Raw genomic sequence first — 11,924 nt, forward strand, 5'->3', positions numbered from 1 at the left:
ATCAAGGTTTGTTTTTTACCATTGATGGTTAGGACATCATTCCTGTCACCAAGCAGTTGGGGGTGGGGAGTGAATGATATTAACAAATTAACAAGGGAGCTGACTCTTCCAAAGGGGATCTGATACCCTTTCTCCCTCTTGCTGTCTTGTTTCTAAGATCTACCATAGTAAAGGAAAAAAGGGGCTGGCCCAGGGGCACAGCAGTTAAGCGTGCACGCTCTGCTGCAGCAGCCCGGGGTTCGCAGGTTCGGATCCCGGGCGCGCACCGACAGACCGCTTGCTAAGCCATGCTGTGGCGGCATCCCATATAAAGTAGAGGAGGATGGGCATGGATGTTAGCCCAGAGCCAATCTTCCTCAAGAAAAAAGGGGAGGATTGGCATCAGATGTTAGCTCAGGGCTAGTCCTGCTCACAAAAAAAAAAAAAAAAAACAGGAAAGGAGGGAAGGAAGGAGGGAAGAAGGAAAGAAACCACCATCAGGCCTTTCCCATTGTGAAAATATATCATGGATCTTGTCAGGTGGAATGTTAGTTGTTAGAGCCAACAAGTAAAATGGTTTTATGAAAAAGTTAGCCCATTGTGGAAGAGATGAAGGTGTTCTTTCTACCATACAGCCATCTACTATGCAGCTCAGTGGCATAAGCCTGACAGCATTTCTTGCAAACAATAGCGAAGTGTATAGGCAGGTAGGCTCTGGCCTTCTCTGGCTGTAGCCCCAAGGACACTGGTGTCATAGAGGGTAAAAGTGAGCCTCTGGCTGGGAAATAGGGAAATTTTCTCATGGCTCATTGGTTACATACTAGGCCTCCCCAAGTGCATTCTCTTCTTTCACTGACTCAAAGAGAAAAATTCATTAGCTCTTACATGTAATTACATTCCTAATGTTATCTACTTTCATCTCGCCACCCATCCTGACTTTTCTAAATGGAAAATTGAAGTTAAAAGAACATACACAGCCCTAAAAGAGAGGGATGAGTATTTAACCCAAGAATCTATTATAACTCATTATTGTACTCTCAACTTAGATCTGAAAATTTACAATCCAATTTTTAAAGGCAAAGTAGTGTAAATGTAGGAGGAAGTCTACATACTATGTAGAAAACAAAGTACAGCAAAGTGATATGTTAAGTTGGAAAGATTCATGTGAACTCCTAACCTTGAGGACTAGGGGTTTTTTGTGGGTTTTTTTTTTTGTGAGGAAGATCAGCCCTGATCTAACATCCATGCCAATCCTCCTCTTTTTGCTGAGGAAGACTGGCCCTGGGCTAACATCTGTGCCCATCTTCCTCTACTTTATATGGGACACTGCCACAGCATGACCTGACAAGCCGTGCATCGGTGTGCGCCCAGGATCCGAACCCGGGCCGCCAGCAGCCGAGCGTGCACACTTAACCACTACGTCACTGGGCCAGCCCCGAAGACTAGGTTTATAGCTCTGTCACTATCAAGAAGAGCCAGCAGCAACAGAGGAGCAGATGTATTTTTGCCAGCCAATAATTTTCATGTGTCCCTCTTGCAACCCAGACATTGCTCTCCACTAAAAAGAATTAGAACTTCTTGGTGTGGGGTGGGGGGCATGGTAGCTGATTCCATGTCATAGGACAGAAAATAATCTGGATGGGTCTCTAACATTCTGTTATTACTGAAAGCAAATATACTTTTAAAATCTCAGGTATAGTGTTAAAAGGATGAAGACACCACCTTAAAGGATTAGTGGCAAAGTTGTGACAATTTGAGAATGAATAAATATGATAATTTCAATAATAAGTATGTATAATTGGAACCACTATAATTAGCTATATAAATGGACTGTGAGGTCACAATGATATTCAAAAGACAAGACAATATAAATTAGAGACTTCTGCTTCCAACAATATATAGGCTAGATTATTCAAAACAAAAACTTCCTGATTAAAAAAAGCCTAAAAACTTTGAATAATACACGCATCCTTACAGTTTAGCACACAAGAAAATAAGGAAAATCTTCTGATGCCAGAAAATGAAGAGGAAATGGGAATTCAAAATGGCAAGTGATCACTGAAGCCACAGCAGAGTGGAGGGCATTTGATGACATAGGCAGTGCTGATCTAGAGAACAGGAGACAGGCCTTGAGCACACACAAGTTGGAGAGTTGGGACTAAGAGTCTGTATAAAGTCAGGGACCCCAAAAGGTTTCACCCTCAGTGGAAAAAATACATTCTCAGAAGAAGACAAGATACTTTGTCTGTCTTAGCCTTGGTTCTGGGTGAAAAACAAAGGTCTACCCTAAGGATTTGTAACAACCCTGCCTTGAACACGTCTGAGGTTTTGATTTATACTACCTGTGTGGAGCAGGAACTCCCAAGCCAGGAAATTAATTTAGAGTGGTCTTGAGTAGGCAGAAGAGCTGGGTGCCTGTGTAGTCAGAATAATGGTCCCCCAAAGATGACCACATCCTAATCCCTAGAACACGCAAATATGTTGTTATATTGCAAGGGGGAATTAAGGTTCCTAACCAGCTGACCTTAAAATAAGGAAATTATGCTGGATTGTCTGGGTGGAACCAGTGTAATCCCAAGAGTCCTTAAAAGTAGAAAAGGGAGGCAGAAGAGTCTATGTCAGAGTTGTAATGTGAGAAAGACTCAACTGGCTATTGCCAGCTTTGATTATGGAAGAAGGGGCCATGAGCCAAGGAATGTAAACCGCCTAGAACACAGCCCTGCTGACACCTTGAGTTCAGCTCAGTGAGATCCATTTCAGACTTCTGACATCCAGGACCATAAGATAGTAAATTTGTGTTGTTTTAAGCCACTACATAGTGGTAATTTGTTACAGCAGCAATAGGAAACTAATACAATATCTGATAGCAGGAAAAGTAAATCCCTTCTGAGGGAGCACACTTCAATCCTTTAATCTAGGATCCTCAGAGTTCCCATAGATTTAGATCAGCCATATTGAGTTCACAATCCAAAATTAGACCAACGAAGACCAAAACACCAAGAGGAAGCGTCAGTAAAACAACAAACAGCAGAATCCAAACCCCAAGGACTTTGGATAGTGGTATTATCAACTTGAGAACATAAAATAACAAATATCTAACATTTTTAAATTAAAGAGATTTAATACATGAGTAAAGAAAAAGAGACTATCAGAAACAGATATATTTGAAAAATATGCAAAAATAATGAAAAATATGATTATACATTGAAGTGAATTCAATGGATGTGCTAACCAATAGATTAAATTAAGAGAAAATTAGTGAACTGGAAGATAAATTTGAAGGTATTAAATAGAAATAGCACAGAGAGACAAGAACATGGAAAATATAAAAGAGAAATTAAAAGACATAAAGGATAGATTGAGACAGTCTAACACACATTTAATCAGATTTCCAGAAAGAGATAATAGAATGGGGGGGAGGATAAAGGGGGTTATTCAGAGATAATGGCTCAGAATTTTCCAGAATTGATGAATGACCCAAACCCTCAGATTAAGGAGGCACAGTAATCTCAAGCAAAAGAAAAAATAAAAAATCCATGCCTGGACACATCCTATGGAAACTACAGATCATCAAAGACATAAACAAGATCTCATAAACAGCTAGAGAATAGTATTTTTGAAGGGCTAATGAATAGACTGACAGTAGACCTCTCAAGATGAAGCCAGAATACAGTAAAATAATATCCCCAAAGGACTGAGAGAAAATAACTGTCAACCTAGAACTATATACCCAATTAAACTTTCATTCAAGAACAAGAATGACATAAAGATATTTCTAACAAATAGAAATAGAGAAAACGTCCTATCAAAAAAGAAATCTTGGGACTAGCCTCGTAATAACATGGTTCTTTCAAGGTTTATAGGATGACTTTACGAAAACACAGATGTCATATTTGGGTAATGAACAAGAAGCATTCCCGGCAACCTTGCTCCAATTAGTTAACCGTGGGACACTGCACAAGTTGAGTAACTCCCTAGAGCCCTAGTTTCCTTCTTTGTGAAAGTGAGGATGCCAATACCTACTTCATGCAGTTGCTTTGAACATTCAATAGGTCCAGGTATAGTGCATATAGCAGGCTTGTCATAAATGTTCACTGGACCTAAAAACTGTGACTTGTAAATGCAGCACACCAGACCCTCCAATGCATGAGAGCATCAGGTCTCCACGCATCTGCCCTGCTTCTCCTTCTGTCATCCAGATCTGTCATCATGAGTTCTTCTGAGAGCACTTTTCCTCCTAAAAAGGTCACGCTCAGTGTTTATTGCTAGAGGGAAGCCCTGGGTAGCTAGGCATTTGTATTAATTGTTTTACCTTGAAAAGTCCAATGATATTAAAAACTAAGCCCTAAGTTAGACCAGGCCCATTGAACTCACTCCATGCATCAGGCCAACGTGAGATGTGCTCTCTGAGGAGGGCTGGACCTGAGCCTCTGGTTGTGCTGGGGGTTTGTGAGAAAGAGAGCAGCCATCCCATCCTCATGTGCAAAATGTGCTGCATGAAGGAGGGTACTGAGACTAAGGGTCCTCAGAGCAAGAAGATATAATGAAAAGGGCATGGGCTTTGGGCTCACACAGGCTTCATGTGGAATCCCAGCTCCATCACTTACTGGCTAGATGACCTGCAGTAAGACCTCAAGGCTTGGTCTTCATTTTCCCATCTATAAAATGGGAAACATAAAACTCATCTTTCCATTACACAGTTCATTGTTTCCCAAAAGCTATTTGTGTCCCTGGTGTTTATCAAGTAAGTTATGGTGTAGCCCACGATGAACATTTTTTATTTTAATATTTAAGTATTTATTTCAATGTATTAGAAAATGCTAGTTTTCCTTTTATAGTAAAAAATATGTGTGGATTTAAAGGAAAATAGTAGCAAGCTGCTAGTTGTGGTATCAGGCAGACAGGACAGAAACTGAAGGTGGTGCAGAGTAAGAGCAACCTAGGAAGCAGCGGGGCAGTGCATATCCACAGAGTGCGAGCTCCCGGAGAGCAGGAACTCTGTCTGGCCTGTCATCACTGGAGTCTCCCTACCCTCCAGAGCAGCTAGCATATCCAGTCCCATTTTGGACTTTCTCCTGGCCACAAGTCTGTGGGAAAATATAAAAAATAAAAACTCTGAAGACTCTGTTTAGCAGGATTGTTGAGGTTAAGTAGCTTACCATGGTCATATAGCTTGTTAGTAGCCTAGTAACAAAAATGGTTAATAATCATACCTGTCTAATCTTCATACTTTACAAAAAGATCCTGAAGGTGGGTGTCATCACCCTCATTAGGCAAAAGAGAAAAAGCCTCAGAGAGGTATAGTTACCTGCACAGGGTCATTGCATTACTCTGCCCTGATCCTCTTTTTAAAGGATTAAATGAGATGCAGGGAGAGTGACGTCAGCATCATGGCGGAGTGAGCTTTCCCGTGAATTCTTCCCCCACAAAATACAACAAAAGTAACAGCCACAGACAAACAACGGAATCCCAGACAGTCAAAAGCTGGAGTGGAGGGATCCACACTGCCGCACATCTGAGAGCGGAACGTGCTGGGCCCCCGGAGGAAGTGGGGAGAGGTAAGGAGAACTCCGCTCCCTCCCCATCAGAGCAGCGATCCGGTCCGCGCGGCTCCCAGAGAGGGGGGAGGGGCGGCCCTCGGCGGGAAACTGCAGCTCTTCGGGCGCTCTCAACCAGTGGGAAACTCCCGCACAGAGGGCTCAGAGGAGCCACAGGGCTACCATCAACATCTGAGCAACCCAGAGAGCGGATAAAGAGGGGCAAACGAGAAGCCTCCCACGTCAGGGACCCAGAGGGCAAAAGAGAGAGCTCCCCCCTCCCCACAACCCGGAGTCTGCAGCTCGACCAGATCTAGCGGTCCGAGGCAGACCTGAATAAATTGGACTGGACCCGTGGATCGCAGTGGGGAAAAGAAACAAAACAAAACAAAACAAAACAAAACTGCGGATCGCAGCAGAAAAACTGGGGCAGAGCGCAGGGGGCTTAGACTACACAGCCCTTCACCACCACACAGTGGCGGCAGGTGGAAAGTGCAACCAGAGACTTCCAGGATGAGGAAAACCAAAACCAACACAGGAACCACAATGCAAAAATATATGAAATCACCAGACCAGAAACAAAATGACAAGCAACCAGAAATCAACCCCGAAGACACAGAAATCCATAAACTAAATGACAGAGATTTCAAAATAGCTATCATAAAAACACTCAACGAAATACGAGACAACACAGACAAACAATTCAATGAGATTAGGAGTTTCTTCACAAAAGAGATTGAAATCATAAAGAAAAACCTATCAGGGCTGATGGAGATGAAGAACACAATGGAGGAGATAAAGGAGAATCTGGAATCTTTAAAGAACAGAGCTGACAATATGGAGGAAAGAATTAGTACTTTAGAGGATAGGAATACAGATATACTCCAGATGGAAGAAGAGAGAGAACTAAGACTAAAAAGAAATGAAGAAAGACTCCGAGAAATATCGGACTCTATTAGAAAATGTAACATAAGAATTATAGGTATTCCTGAGGGAGAGGAGAGGGAAAGAGGAACAGAGAGCCTATTCAAGGAAATAATAGCTGAAAATTTCCCAAATCTGGGGAAGGAGCAGGAAATACCAGTAAGCGAAGCCAACAGGACTCCTATATATATTAACAGACAAAGGCCTTCACCACGACACCTAGTGGTAAGGCTAGCCAGGGTCAACGACAAAGAAACAATATTAAGGGCAGCTAGACAAAAACAAAAAATAACGTACAAAGGAACTCCCATCAGGCTCTCAGCGGATTTCTCAACAGAAACTTTTCAGGCTAGAAGAGACTGGAATGATATATTCAAAATACTAAAAGACAAAAACTTTCAGCCAAGAATACTCTATCCAGCAAAAATATCCTTCAAATATGATGGAGAAATAGTAACTCTCCCAGATAAACAAAAGCTAAGGGAGTTCATGGCCACGAGACCGCCACTACAAGAAATACTCAAGAAGGCCCTCAGGCCCGAAAACAAGAAGAGAAAGGGAACACAAAGCTTGGAGTAAGGAGAAAAGTAGGCAGACAAAATCAGAGAAATAGTAGATCTTTACCGGAATAGGTTAGCAACCACTTAAATACTAAACTCAAAGATCAAAGGAAGAAATTCACCAAAAATAAATTTAACCTCATCACTGTAAACACACAGCCACAACACAAGATAGAATAAGGTATAACAAGAGCAACTTAGAAGGGGAAGAGGAAAGTGACTGAATTGACTTAGTATAAGGAAATAGGAGGCTATCAGATAATGGACTATCTCATACAGAAGATTTTTTGCCCAAACCTCAAGGTAACCACTAAACAAATAATCAAATTAAAACCACATATGATAAACAAAGAGAAAACTAGAAGAATCATAAGACAGAACAACCAAACTGAATTGGCAGTCCAAAACAAATGGGACAAGAAACAAAGGAAATGCAAAAGAACCAGAAAATAAGTGACAAAACAGCAACATTCAACCCTCATATTTCAATAATTACCCTAAATGTAAATGGATTGAACTCTCCAATCAAAAGATACAGAGTGGCAGGATGGATTAAAAAGCAAGACCCAACAATATGCTGCCTTCAGGAAACACATCTTAGCACTAAAGACAAGCACAGGCTCAGAGTGAAAGGATGGAAGACAATACTCCAAGCTAATGGCAAACAAAAGAAAGCAGGTGTTGCCATACTCATATCAGACAAAGTAGACTTCAAGATAAAACAGGTTAAGAAAGACAAAGAAGGGAAATATATAATGATAAAAGGGACACTCCATCAAGAAGACATATCACTTATAAATATATATGCACCCAACATAGGAGCACCAATGTACATAAAACAACTATTAACAAACCTAAAAGGAGAAATCAACAACAACACAATAATAGTAGGGGATCTTAACACCCCACTTACAGCAATGGATAGATCATCCAGACAAAAAGTTAATAAAGAAATATTAGACTTAAATGAAAAACTGGACGAGATGGACCTAGTAGACATATACAGAGCACTCCACCCAAAAACAGCTGACTACACATTCTTCTCAAGCGCGCATGGAACATTCTCTAGGATAGACCATATGTTGGGAAACAAAGCAAGCCTCAATAAATTTAAGAGGATTGAAATCATAACAAGCATCTTTTCAGACCATAAGGCTATGAAACTGGAAATGAACCAGGAAAAAAAAACTGGGAAAGTGACAAAAATGTGGAGATTAAACAACATGCTACTGAACAACCAATGGATCATTGATGAAATTAAAGGAGAAATCAAAAACTATCTGGAAACAAACGAAAATGATAACATGCCATATCAAACCATATGGGATGCAGCAAAAGCGGTCCTGAGAGGGAAACTCATAGCGATACAAGCCCACCTTAACAAACAAGAAAAAGCCCTAATAGGCAACCTTAAATTACACCTAACAGAACTAGAAAAAGAAGAACAAACAAAGCCCAAAGCCAGCAGAAGGAGAGAAATAATAAAAATCAGAGCAGAAATAAATGATATTGAGACCAAAAAAACAGTAGAAAGGATTAATGAAACAAAGAGTTGGTTCTTCGAGAAGATAAACAAAATAGACAAACCCTTAGCCAGGCTAACTAAGAAAAAAAGAGAAAAGGCTCAAGTAAATAAAATTAGAAATGAAAGAGGAGAAATTACAACGGATTCCATGGAAATACAGAGGATTATAAGAGAATACTATGAGAAATTATATGCCAACAAATCGGACAATCTAGAAGAAATGGATAAATTCTTAGACTTATACAACCTCCCAAAATTGAACCAAGAAGAAATGGAGAATCTGAATAGACCAATCACAAGTAAAGAGATTGAAATAGTAATCAAAAACCTCCCAAAAAATAAAAGTCCAGGACCAGATGGCTTCTCCAGTGAATTTTACCAAACATTCAAAGAAGATTTAATACCCATCCTCCTCAAACTATTCCAAAAAATAGAGGAAGATGGAACACTTCCTGAATCATTCTACGAGGCCAACATCACCCTGATACCGAAACCAGACAAAGACAATACAAAGAAAGAAAATTACAGGCCAATATCGCTGATGAACATTGATGCAAAAATCCTCAACAAAATATTGGCAAACCGAATACAACAATATATTAAAAAGATCATACACCATGATCAAGTGGGATTTATACCAGAGACGCAGGGATGGTTCAACATCCGCAAATCAATCAACGTGATACATCACATCAACAAAACAAAGAATAAAAACCACATGATCATCTCAATAGACGCAGAGAAGGCATTTGACAAGATACAACATCCATTTATGATAAAAACTCTCAATAAATTGGGAATAGAAGGAAAGTACCTCAACATAATAAAGGCCATATATGACAAACCCACAGCTAACATCATACTCAACGGGGAAAGACTGAAAGCCATTCCTCTGAGAACAGGAACGAGGCAGGGCTGCCCACTCTCACCACTCCTGTTCAACATAGTACTGGAGGTTTTGGCCAGAGCAATTAGGCAAGAAAAAGGAATAAAAGGAATCCAAATAGGTAACGAAGAAGTGAAACTCTCACTATTTGCAGATGACATGATTGTATATATAGAAAACCCTAAAGAATCTGTTGGAAAACTGTTAGAAACAATCAACAACTACAGCAAAGTTGCAGGGTACAAAATCAATCTACAAAAATCAGTTGCATTTCTATATGCTAATAATGAACTAACAGAAAGAGAGCTCAAAAAGATAATACCATTTACAATTGCATCAAAAAGAATAAAATACCTAGGAATAAATCTTACCAAGGAGGTGAAGGACCTATACAATGAGAACTACAAGACATTATTGAGGGAAATCCACGATGACATAAAGAAATGGAAAGATATCCCATGCACGTGGATTGGAAGAATAAACATAGTTAAAATGTCTATATTACCTAAAGCAATCTACAGATTCAATGCAATCCCAATCAGAATCCCAATGACATTCTTCACAGAAATAGAAAAAAGAATACTAAAATTTATATGGGGCAACAAAAGACCCCGAATAGCTAAAGAAATCCTAAAGAAAAAGAACAAAGCAGGAGGCATCACAATTCCTGACTTCAAAACATACTACAAAGCAATAGTAATCAAAACAGCATGGTACTGGTACAAAAACAGACACACAGATCAATGGAACAGAATTGAAAGCCCAGAAATAAAACCACACATATACGGACAGCTAATTTTCGACAAAGGTGCTAAGGACATGCAATGGAGAAAGGAAAGTCTCTTCAATAAATGGTGTTGGGAAAACTGGACATCCACATGCAAAAGAATGAAAGTGGACCATGTGCTATCGCCATACACAAAAATTAACTCAAAATGGATCAAAGACCTGAAGGTGAGACCTGAAACTATAAAACTCATAGAAGAAAATATAGGCAACACACTATTTGACATTGGGTTTAAAGGAATCTTTTCGGATGACATGCCTACCCAGACTAGGGAAACTAAAGAAAAAATAAACAAGTGGGACTTTATCAGACTAAAGAGCTTTTATAAGACAAATGAAATCAGAATCAAGATGAACAAACAACCAACCAGCTGGGAGAGAATATTTGCAAAACATACATCTGACAAGGGGTTGATCTCCATAATATATAAAGAACTCACACAATTGAACAACAAAAAAACAAACAACCCGATCAAAAAATGGGCAGAGGAAATGAACAGACACTTCTCCAAGGAAGATATACAGATGGCCAATAGGCACATGAAAAGATGCTCAACATCACTAATCATCAGGGAAATGCAAATCAAAACAACACTAAGATACCACCTCACGCCCGTTAGAATGGCTATAATCACCAAGACAAAAAACAACAAATGTTGGAGAGGATGTGGAGAAACAGGAACCCTCATACACAGCTGGTGGGAATGCAAATTGGTGCAGCCTCTATGGAAAACGGTATGGAGATTCCTCAAAGAATTAAAAATAGAGATGCCCTATGATCCAGCCATCCCACTACTGGGAATCTATCCAACGCACCTGAAATCAACAATCCAAAGAGGCTTATGCACCCCTATGTTCATTGCAGCATTATTCACCATAGCCAAGAAGTGGAAGCAACCTAAGTGTCCCTCGACTGACGATTGGATTAAGAAAATGTGGTATATATATACAATGGAATACTACTCAGCCATAAAAAAAGACAAAATCGTCCCATTTGCAACAACATGGATGGGCCTGGAGCGTATTATGTTAAGTGAAATAAGCCAGAAAGAGAAAGACAAACACTGTATGATCTCACTCATATGTGGAATATAAACAAACACATGGACAGAGAAAACTGGACTGTGGTTACCCGGGAAGTGGGGGTGGGGGGTGGGCACAAGGGGTGAAGGGAGTCATATATGGGGTGAAGGACAAACAAAAATGTACAACCCAAAATCTCACAATGTTAGAAACCATTAAAATATCAATAAAAATGTAAAAAAAAAAAAAAAAAAAAAAATGAGATGCAGAAGTGAGACCACTTTTAAGACTCTACTGGGCCACAGAAATGTGAAATTTACTCTCCTGTCACAATTGGTGTAACTACTGCAACTGGTGTGTCTCTTCCCCAGTTGGGCCACAAGGTAAGGCCAGAGTTCTTTTACTGATCAAATGCTAATACTTTTCCAGCTGGGCAGGGAGCAAGCCCTGGCTTCCTGGGGGCCCTCTCCCCAGTTCTCTCCAGCCCCCCAGGAAAGAGTGTCTGCAGGCTCCATGTCCCCTCTGCCGTCCTCTAGTTCCCAACCTCATCTGCTTCTGGGCCCTTCCTGTCTCCCTGTTCCCAGAACACATTTCTCCAGGCTGCTCACATTCAGATTACACCTGTTTGTCCCAAGCTTGGCCACAGGGCTCTCCTTTTACTTTCCGACCAGAGCCAAGCCTGAGGCCTGGAGCCTAGAATTACT

The sequence above is a fragment of the Diceros bicornis genome, chromosome 40 (assembly GCF_020826845.1).
Source record: "Diceros bicornis minor isolate mBicDic1 chromosome 40, mDicBic1.mat.cur, whole genome shotgun sequence".
NCBI lineage: Eukaryota > Metazoa > Chordata > Mammalia > Perissodactyla > Rhinocerotidae > Diceros > Diceros bicornis.